Raw genomic sequence first — 11,170 nt, 5'->3', positions numbered from 1 at the left:
GCTGAAATCACCACCTTGCCTCAAACAGCCCCTCCAAAAACTGCCTGGCAGTGCAGGAACCCAGGGAGGTGGTGGAGTCACCATCACTGGAAGTGTTTAAAAAGAGGCTGGATGAGGCACTTGGTGCCATGGTTTAGTTGATCAGATGGTGTTGGGTGATAGGTTGGACTCCATGATCTCAAAGGTCTTTTCCAACCTGGTGTATTCTGTATTCTACAGCCTGTCCCTGTCTCCTTCTCCTGGCTGGTAGTGACATGTAGAGGACAAGCCCTATGAGGAGAGGCTAAGGGAGCCCCAGCTCCCTGTTTAGCCTAGAGAAGAGGAGGCTCAGGGGAGACCTTATTGCTCTCTACAACTACCTGAAGGGTGGTTGTAACCAGGAGAGGGTTGGTCTCTTCTCTCTAGCAACCAGCACCAGAACAAGAGGACACAGTCTCAAGCTGTGCCAGGGGAAGTTTAGGCTGGAGGTGAGGAGAAAGTTCTTCCAAGAGAGAGTCGTTAGCCATTGGAATGGGCTGCCCAGGGAGGTGGTGGAGTCACCATCCCTGGAGGTGTTCAAGAGGGGACTGGACGTGGCACTTGGTGCCATGGTCTAGTCATGAGGTCTGTGGTGACAGGTTGGACTCGATGATCTTTGAGACCTCCTCCAACCTTGGTGATTCTGTGACAGGCTGAGCATCCTCACTGTCCCTTGAGGCCCCAGATGCCCCTAAGAGCTGTGCCCACACAGAAGCCAGTTGAGGGCCACCTGAGGCAATGCCAGCAGGCAAGTTTTGTATTTATTTCCCTTGAAAACACCTCCTTAACGGGCACTTAACATTATGCTTAAGTGACAAGAAATTGCACGTTTTATTTAAGAGCAGGCACAAGGAACAGTGCAATTCCCTATAGACTAATGGTGCATTTCTCCTCACAGACAGCCAATTAAATATTTAATCAGCACAATAGCCAGTTAAGTATTGTATATGGGCATAAATACAACCCAATACATTTCCACGCCACATTAGGCTGAAGCTTGTAGACACTTGTCTCCCCGGCATCAGGCACGACAGCTCGGTCAATGCATCCTTTGCAAGCAGATTCTATTTACTTGCTGTCATATTAAGCAGGCATCATTTCTATCCTGTCCCAGCCAAGTGTATTAACTCTTCAGCAGCACCCTCTGAATAATCTGCGTCAAATTGTGGATTAGGGGAAGATTGTCGCCTTCCTGGCAGCAGCTGCCTGTGAGCTGACTGCAAATTCCCATGAATAATTTCTCCTTGGGTCACATCCTGGAGCTGCAGCAGCAGCTGAAGGGCCATTGCTCTCTGCGCTTTGGAGGAGACAGAAGCTTCAGCAATTAAAGACACAAGATAGAGGAAAAGGGGAAAGAAAAGGAACTCTGCTTCTTTTCATTCAGTGGAGAGGGTTGAGGTTAAAAAGACATTAAAAATCACGTTTTCAGGTAGAGAGGGAGGGATGGGGGTTGTGGCACCCTCCTGAGACACACTGGAGCACTCAGCCTGGGCTCTTGGTAGAGGCACAGCACAGGCTATGGCTGTGGGGTTTCCTGAGGGCAAGTAAAGCCAGCTCCAAGGAAAGCAGTAAAGGATTCGCTCCCGGTGCAGTGCATAGAGAGAGAAACATTCTTTCCATTTTCCCACCACCTAGGAGATGTATTCATTCCACAAGGGTCCTCTTTCGGGCTCATTTTCTATTCAGCCTCCATTTCCCAAGCTCTCATCAGCTCGATTATAACTGTAAGAATAAATCTATTTATGGGGCATTGTTGCAAAAATGAATCAATAAATCTGAAGCAAACACCAGGCCAAATCCTCAACAGCTCAAGCAGGTGGCTTTGTGTTGGCTGCAGCCGGTGCTGCCTCCCTGCATTTCTCAGGTGAGTGCTGTTTGCAGACATAAGGGTCATTCCCAGGACAGAAAGTTAAGAAGGATGGATTATTGACAGCTGACTTTCTTTTCTGGCTTCTGAACAACTTCAGATAAGAGTCAAAATCCTCTTCTCAGTTCTGCAAGCCAGGGTGATTGGTGCTGGTAAAGTGACGAGAGAAATAGGAGCCCCTGCTTGCGGAGATAAGCTACTCCCGGAAAATGGGTCCGTGCTTGATTTCCAGACAAGCACATAACACAGGGCATGCTGTGACACAGCACCTAAACATGGCCAGAGGCTGAGCAAGATGCTGTGTACAGCATCCCCCCTGCTCATGGCATCTCCAGGACTTTGCAAAGCACCGAGCTAGCAGAATGCTGGCAGAGGAAGCAGGTGCCAACCTGCCTCGTGCTAGCATAGAGCTTCCAAACATTAGGAACCATTTAGCTACAGAGGCCCCAAGGTAAGACCAGCAAAATGCCACTGTTGGAAGGCTTTCCAAGGTTTGTGAGCTGAGCTCTAGCTCACTCACTGCCAAGCTAGAAATTGTAAAAGGTGGGGGTGTTAAGAAAGGTCAAACTATGGGAGGGGGCCACCAGTTTTTGGTTAATTTTGTCTGTCTTAGAATAGCTTCTATATAAATCTGTTATGTTACACAAAGGCTTGGGGAACACAAAGACTCCATGGCTTGTTGGAGACAGAGGGTATCCCAGAACCACCTTGGTCCCATGACTAAAGCCCAATAGCTTGGCCAGGCTCGGAGGGTTCATACCTTTCCAGCGAGCTGTGGTGATCAGCCAGGGTTGTGATAAAGAGCTCCATAAGCAAACAGTGCTTTAACCTGACATGCTATTCCATCCTCAGTCAGGCTATGAGCATGCTGTGTCAATTATGTTATGTCAGCTGAAGCATAGAAAGGCTTCAAGCCACAAGGATGCCCTTGGTTCTGTGCCCATTGTCTTAACTACAACCTGGCATTCATCAAAGGTTAATTTGATCCTAGACACGGGGAGCAACAGAGCTGGGAATCTCCCCTCAAGTACCCTCAGCCACCTCCACTGGCTTCTTACTAATAAATTTCCTTCCATCAGAAAAAAAAACCAACAAACAAACAAGCAAGTGCTAAGGATGGTTTCTACTTTTCTGCCTCTGCTGCTCTTAGTTCAACCTCTGCAACAGCTGCCAGGAGCCATAAATCATCAAGCACAATGCTGGAGCTGGGGATCACCGTCCTGTAAAACAAATATCTTCCAGATTTTGTAGCACCTAATGCTGGTTACAAACTGTTGGTTGTCGAGTTCTGCCTCTTCCCTTCCATTTATTTCCCAGCCCTGCACCTCTGCTATTCCTTGGCTGCTATATATCTCCAATTTATGGTTATTTCTCTCCCCGCTTTGTTTTAATAACTCTTTTACTGTGGATTCTTGTAAAAACAGCTGCTCTAGCCAGTAAAAATAAAAAAGGAAAAGAAAGAAAAGAAAAGAAAAAAGAATATCTGCAAACAGATGCCCTGGCATTGCTTCAGCTGTAATCTGCTAGATTTATAATTCCTCTTCGGTTCAATATTGATTCAGAATAAAGCAACTCAAAACACGCTGGCAGCTCGCAGGTTTTGTAGTCTTCTTCTATCTTTCTTCTCTACCATGACATTTATTTTCTCTTCATCTGCACAACTAAAATAGGCAGAGGAACAAACCAGTGCAAGCTGATGGGAGACAGCCAGGTGTTCATGGAGCAGAGGGTTTATGTCCACAGAGGCTCAAAGGAATGTTGTCAGCTCATTTTTTATTGTTTAAATTTCTTCCCTCGTGCCCAGCATTATCTGCCTCCTCTCAGCATCCCTCTTTAAGTCACTCCCCTCCAGTTCAGGGATTTACAGGGTCCCCAAGGCTCACAGAGAGGGGATGACAGCCAAGCAGCCTCAGGCCAGGACATGGTACCTGCCATAGGATGTGAATAGAATAGAATAGAATAGAATAGAATAGAATGGATTGGAACGGAATGGCATGGCATGGCATGGCATGGCATGGCATAGCATAGCATAGCATAGAATAGAATACAATAGAATACAATAGAATACAATACAATACAATACAATACAATTAACCAGGTTGGAAAATACCTTTGAGATCATCAAGTCCAATCTGTCACCCAATGCTATCTAATCAACTAAACCATGGTACCAAGTGCCCCATCCAGTCTCTTCTTAAACACCTCCAGTGATGGTGACTCCACCACCTCCCTGATCAGCACATGCCAATGGCCAATCTCTCTTTCTATGAAGAACTTCTTCCTAACATCCAGCCTAAACCTCCCCTGGTGCAGCTTGAGACTGTGTCTTCTTTTTCTGTGGCAGGGACCAGGCACTGGGACTCCTTCTCAGCCCTTCTGACACTGAATGACTACACAGGGCTTAGTGAGTCCCTTGGCACCACACTGAAATGGAAACCCTGGCATTTCCCTTCTGTAACATGCCCTCATAGAAGGGCAAGAGAAAGCTATTAGCACACTTCTTTCAGGTCTATAAAACAAAGCTGGACACACACATGGGTTCATGACAGAAATTCATTAGGCTTATTGCATAGTCTGTTAGACACAGTTGTGAGACCAAGTGGCTCTGACACAGCTCTCCTCCTGCTCTGCCTTGGTCTGTCTTTGTGTTTTTCTGGAAGAAAGGGAGAGCTGGACATGCTGGTGGCTGGAGAAGCAGCCCATGTAAGTTCACAGGACAGTCCACCCTTCTGCAGTCCCTATGTAAGGAGCAGGGAAATGTGATTTCCTAGTTGAAGGTATCTCTTCTCCAATGCTGGACATATTTACTGTGTACTCATGAGGCCCTGCTTTGTCAGCAGCGGGTAGAACACCCTCCAGAGGAAGGAAGGGTTGATCTCTCCAGCTCTGTGTCAGCAGCAGTGTGCAGCGCTGGGGCTCTGCCAAGAGCTGGCATGAACCCAAGGTGGCTCTCAAAGCTTGGTAAATCACAGTAACTCTTCTCCCTTCTCAGACAGCCCAGCAGCAAAGCAAGGCACTGCTCTCTGAACTCTGGTTCACACAGTTCCTCCTTTGCTCACTCTTCCAGGCAAACCCACTCATCAGCTCCAGGCTGAAGCCCAAGAGTCCCAGAACTAATCTTTTTGTTTGGTTGGTTTGTTTTGTTTTTTGCTTTTTATTCCCAGTTTCCAACAAATTAAGCAAGCAAACACCAAATTTGCAGCTGGGCATGCTGGAGCACAGCAGACCACAAACACACACCACCCTTTTGCCTTTTCTTTAGTAATAGGAAGCTCCTGGTAGCAGTTCTCTGAACCTGGCCCACCATGACATTGACCACACAGCTCAGGCCAAGGGACTTCTGTGGCTCTTGTTTCCCCCCTGCTGCGTCTCCATACAGACAGGGCTCAGCCTCAGGTGTCGCTGGGAGGATGGATTTTCCCAACTCTTCTGAAGCTTTTAGGTGGTTTTCCCAAGACAGAGAGTCTGGGGGAACCCCATGGGAAATGCTGTGTCTTGCAGTGCTATGTAGTGCAAGATGATGGTTATTAGCAGACTCGAAGAAGCTGCCAGTTCTCTTTCATCCTGCTGTATCCCCTGGGAGTAGACTTCCTCAATAGGCTCAAGTCTTAACCACAGGGCTGCTGATCTTCAGCAACAGTTAACAGTGATGTGATAAACCAACCATAGCCTGGGGTGTCTCTGGTGTTTTGTCAGCCCTGCACTCATCTTCTAAGCAACGCAGGTATAGACGATGCAGAATTTCACTTCCCAGGCTTCCTCCGAAGGTAACATTTCTCCTCCCTTCCTACAGCCCAACACTGATGCTCCCATGCCCTCTTCCCTGCAGTCACAGGCATATTACCAGCACTAAGAGCCTCTCACAGTGAGTTCTGCTGGGGGTTCCAGGTTAATTGCCACCTCTCACGTGCACAGCAGCTTCAGGCTGTCCTTCACTGCTCCAGGATACTCATGACCAGCTGGGCTGCCTCACAGGGCAGAAGAGGAAGAAGGAAGATGGAGAGATGCACTTCAGACTGCAGAGGGAGGAGAAGGAAAGATGTTTAGGGGCTCCAGGATGAAGGCAGCACTCTTTGTGCTGAGCTCCAGCTGTGCACATGCAAACATCTGGTCCAAGTGAGCTACTGTAGCATTGTCTGTAGTCAAAGAAGGAAAAAACACCTCCAAAGGAGCATCTGCCTGTTAGAAATGCCTGTTGGGACAGGGCCTTCCAGAGAGATGGTTGCCTCTTCATTGACCTCCAGATAGTCTGTGTGTACTTACATATTTTAGAGTCAGGGAGTAAGGGGATTTTGGTCAAAGTGCAAGGGAGGGCAGCTGCACAATTCCTTACACAATGTCTTTGTGTGTCTCAGAGGCCAGAAGTGTTAGCAGGCTGTGAAGCAGTAGAAAGAATGAGAGCAACCCTAGGGGCACTAAGCCAAAGAAAGAAAACAGGAGGGTATCCAAACCTCTGGCTTTATGGTGTGAGTTCATCTCTAAAAGATAAAAAACCTGAGAGAACACACCATGCATCTGAGGAACTCCATCACTGACTGGTGGTTACCTTGAGTCACATAGCAGCCTGGAAGTGTGAAGTGGCACACACTTTGAGGCACAGCAGAAGTGCTGACCTGTCCTGATATAACTCATCTCATGGGCCTGAGCTGCAAGTTCCCAGGGGCACAGAGCTCTCAGCTCTCCCGGTGCTTTACCACAGGTCAGCAGCACAACTCCAGTGGTGCATCTGACCTCCCAAACTCATCCTCTTGTCCCATTCTGCACAGTGTCTGCTTTGCTCTTCTGATTCTCAAACTGGTTTTTTTTTTCTGCCTTTCTTTTTAGAGACATAAAACAAAGGACAAAGGACCCGGGTTCCTTTTGGAGAGGACCTATTTTAAGAAAGGAGAGCCTTTCCCCTGCTGGAAAAGTGGCTGAGCAAGGGCAGGCTCAGCGCCGTGCCCTCCAGTTGGCCACTTCAGACACCTGCTAGCAGCCACTTCAGCCACCAAATGCTCATCCAGCAGTGGCAAAAATCAAAGTCTGCAAGACATGCCCCAGCAGGATTCATGAGGAAGGTGGAGAGGTTTCTGCCCACAGAGAAGTCCCCACCACACAAATCCTGTTCTGACTCACTGCTCAGGTGGCAGCAATGCCACTTTCTCCCTAGGGTGGGCACTCCTTGGGCAACAGACATGGCCACCTGCCAGGTGGTTCAGATTCCCTCTGAGGCTGAACATCTCACACTTGCAATCCATGCAGCTCAGGAAGCAGAAGGTTCCTGTGAAAAGAGCTGCCCAGACTCCCCTTGCTGATGGCAGTCACTTGTATTCAGTGAGAAAAATCCCGAAGCTGATTTTATGCCAGATGCAGAAGGCAGGGCAGGATCCCACAGAGGCCATTTGGCACATTGCATTCTGTGCTTAGCCCCAGGCTAGTGCTTTACAGACACATCTCACCTGGGAAAGCCCCGGTGTGCCTGCTCCAGCCCTGCCTGGCAGGTCATTCCTTGCTTTCTTTTTTTAAGCCTTCACTTGGGAAGGTGCTTCCTGACATCTGCTCTGAATTTGATTCTCCTCTATTTATGTTTTATAGCCCTTGCTCCTGTCCCTTTGGTGGGGCTGAGTGCAATAACTCGAGATGATATTATCCGTATCACTTAAGTTTTTATGCACTTCACTTAAATTTTCTCATAACCCCCTTTATTTTTCCCTTTCTCCTGGCCTTCTTCAGCACTAGATATTTTAGTGCTGGGTTAAGCATCTTTATCCTTCTCTGCCCTTTCCAATAGGTTATTTTCAATGGTGTAAGTGGATTTTATCACGCTTAGCAAATGACCTGTTAAAGGAGAGCTTGGACACTTAAGTGTTCTTGATCCACTGCAGTTCCACCCTGAAGAAGACCTCACATCCAAGTGATGCTCCTCTCACCCCAGAGTGAAACCAGAGAGCTAGAAGTGTAGACCTCTCCTCCAGGTTCACCTCAGTTATGCACAAATTATTCAGGTTCATAGGAAAGCTGCCAATCTCCCTGCAAATCATCTGTATATGGCCCTTATATATGCACTGGAGAATCTCTTCAAGTTCCTCCCTGCTAAAACCATGCAAGCCCCTGAGAAGCGCATTTCAAAACCCAGCACCTGTTCCAAGCACTAACGACTGCTGTGGGCAACGGGCAGAAAAGTGTGGCTGAAGGCTGAGATCTTCAAAGCTGCCTTACTCATTAGAGCATGAGCTTCCAAATACCTGGAGGAGCACAGAAAATGTTGGCCTCAACAATTGACGGTGTGCTCAGGGAGGTGGGAGCCAGTTTTGGGGACATCTTGACTGCAGTCTGCCTGGCTGGCTCCGCTGGACTTGGAATCAGTCCGATTCATTGCAGCAGCTCTGAATTCAGAGCAGAGGGAGCAGACAAGGCTCATTGCCTATTCCAGCCAGAAAGACTGCAACAACAGTTGCTGTTTTCTTTTTTATCTCTTTATTATTTTTTTTTAACAAGGTTACTTGAGTAGACAGCTAGGAACAGACTCTCTGCCTCCTCATCCTCAGACTGACCCCCACTGATAATTGTGCACAAACTGTCAGGGCTGCTTTGAGCAAGCAATTCTAGAAGTAAAGCAGCCTGAGGTGGTTTTGTGCAAGGCTTTGCCTGGAGCAGTGGGGTCCTTGCTGACCACCAAAGCCCAGAGGGGAGAGCAGCAACTGTTCAGTCCCTGCAAAGTGCAGCAAGGACTTCTTCTCCTCCATCACTAATGGTCCTGCCAGTGGGGCGGCCCAGCCCAGAGAGACGGATTCAGGCTACTCCTGGGGAAAAGCACACTCCCATGCAAATCAAATCTCTGGATATGTTGGTGCATCTGTTTGCAATGTGGAATGCATGAAGCTCACATCCCTCCTTGCTTCCTTCTCTGCTCCAGTGTTTATCCTCCCAGCAAGCCATCACCGCCTTGTCCTCCAGGACTGTGCTTTAACTTAGACATCAGCAATTTCCCCTGCCACAGGCTATCACTGAAATTACCCACCTGATTTAAGGCCAGGGGAGTTAAAAGACTGTTCTGCTCCGAGAAACTCTTCCAACAGCTTGGTTTGCACCTCTCCAGGCTGCAGGCAGACCCAGCCACTCCTTTCCCTTTGCACCAGGCTGGAGGAACAGCTGCAGGTGATGTCATCACTTTTCCAAGCAAGACCCTGAGAATCCTACATGAGCATCCAGCTTTAGCCACCTTCTCCTGCCCCACACTGCAGAGCTCTGTTTGTACAAAGTAAATGCAGGCAGATTTCCCTGTTGACCATGGGGATTTTGCTTGCTCAGGTAGACCCACTGGGAATATCAGCATTTTCATTCTATTTACTTTTCTGCTAAAAAGCTGTGCATAGGCCTGTCCTATGCAGATAAACACCCCCATCTGTCACACCACAGATAAGCTCCCTAACTTGCTTCCTAGCCAGGGGACAAGGATTCATGGATGGTGGTGCTGTCTCTCCATCCCTTGTAGAGACAGGGAGAGGGTTGGATGCCCTCCTGCAGTGCCAGGGCTTGCAATTTCTTTTTAAAAGCCTGTAATCATCTCCACTTCTCTGAGCTATTCAAGCATTTGCATTGTTTCAAAGCATCTCCAGTGCTGTCTGGAAGCAGACCCAGGTTTTAGGAGAGCCCAGGAGGATGGCTGTGGGGTGCCACATTGGCAGGCAACCCCCACAGAGAGGCAGAGGAGGGTTGTGCTCCTGCCAACTGGTGAGTCGGTGCCTGGGCATTGCCTTTAATCAAGAAAGAAAAAAGGGGAACAAATCAATCCTGTTCACATGAGATTTGAGCTGAACTTCAACCAATAAACACTGAAGTATAAAGAAATGCCATGGAAAAAAAGAACAACACCAAAACCCTCCTGTTGTGACAGAGCCATGACTGAGCTTCATCCATTTTTAAAAGTTCTTTTTTCTTTTCTCCTCCTGGTTAAAAATGAGATTTTTCAGAACAGAGAAAGCATCACCAGCATGAAAACATCTAGTCAAAAACCTACCCAAAGGACAAGTGGAGAGGCAGACTTTCCCCGTGGGTGCAACCATAGGATACAGGGCAGAGCAGGAACATGGCGACCTGGACCAAGGTTTCCCACTCCATCCCCCATAGTGGTAGCATTTATCTGCAGCACCTGTGAACCTCAGAGGAAAACTTAACAGGCTCCTAGGTGGTATCTTGCTCCTCATCTCTCCCTTCCTACTAGAGGCAGTTATGCCGTCCCTCCATCAGTATTTTCTCCCTCTAATCCATGCTATTAAGCTGGCACAGCAGCAGGGCACATGGAAAGCCAGGTCTTGCCCCACTCCCAACTTAGAGCGGGGGATTCCATAATCATAGAATCATAGAATCATAGAATCAACCAGGTTGGAAGAGAACTTTAAGATCATCCAGTCCAACCTATCACCCAGCCCTATCCAATCAACTAGACCATCCAGTCTTTTCTTGAAGATCTCCAAGGACAGCGACTCCACCACCTCCCTGGGCAGCCCATTCCAACAGCCAATCACTCTCTCTGTGAAGAACTTCTTCCTAATATCCAGCCTGAACCTCCCCTGGCACAACTTGAGACTGTGTCCCCTCGTTCTGTTGGTGGTTGCCTGGGAGAACAGACCGACCCCCACCTGGGTACAACCTCCCTTCAGGTAGTTGTAGACAGCAATAAGGTCTCCCCTGAGCCTCTTCTCCAGGCTAAGCAACCCCAGCTCCCTCAGCCTCTCCTCATAGGGCTTGTGTTCCAGGCCCCTCTTCATTCAACTCTCTTGCAGGGATGGAAAGGACCAAGTACTTTTCATTGTCTATCCCTGCAGGAGTCCCAAAGTCAGAATCCATCCTGTCACGCAAGTCAGTCTTTGCCCTGAGGAGCTGCAGCCAGAGGAGACCAGAAGGCAAGAGAGCACCAATTGCCTATGTCTTTGCCATCTTGTTTCCATGCTGTCATGCCATCTGTGGACTTCATCCCGGGGAACTGCTGTCACATTCCCATTAGCACTTTGCAATGCACTCTTGCCCTTTGCTAGCATCCCCTGACCAAGTTCCTTAGGTCACCCCTGCTCCACATCCTTCATCAAAGGCTTCACGATGCTGCTACCCATTTTTGCTGCGCTCTGCCCTGCAGCATCTCAACACACGAGCTGCAACCTGGCAAGCCAGCTCGCTAGCAAAGAGAGCTTTCAAACGGGGATTGAGCCGCTATTAATTTATCCTATATTTGTTTTGAAAAGATGCCTGGGGAAGGTACAGCATTTCCCTTTCCAGTTAGAGCCTTAACAGCCACAGGCTTTCTTC

This window comes from Melanerpes formicivorus, unplaced genomic scaffold (genome assembly GCF_026170545.1).
Source record: "Melanerpes formicivorus ecotype bairdi unplaced genomic scaffold, bMelFor1.0.p_v2 SCAF_2, whole genome shotgun sequence".
NCBI lineage: Eukaryota > Metazoa > Chordata > Aves > Piciformes > Picidae > Melanerpes > Melanerpes formicivorus.
This window is presented reverse-complemented; position numbering follows the sequence as displayed.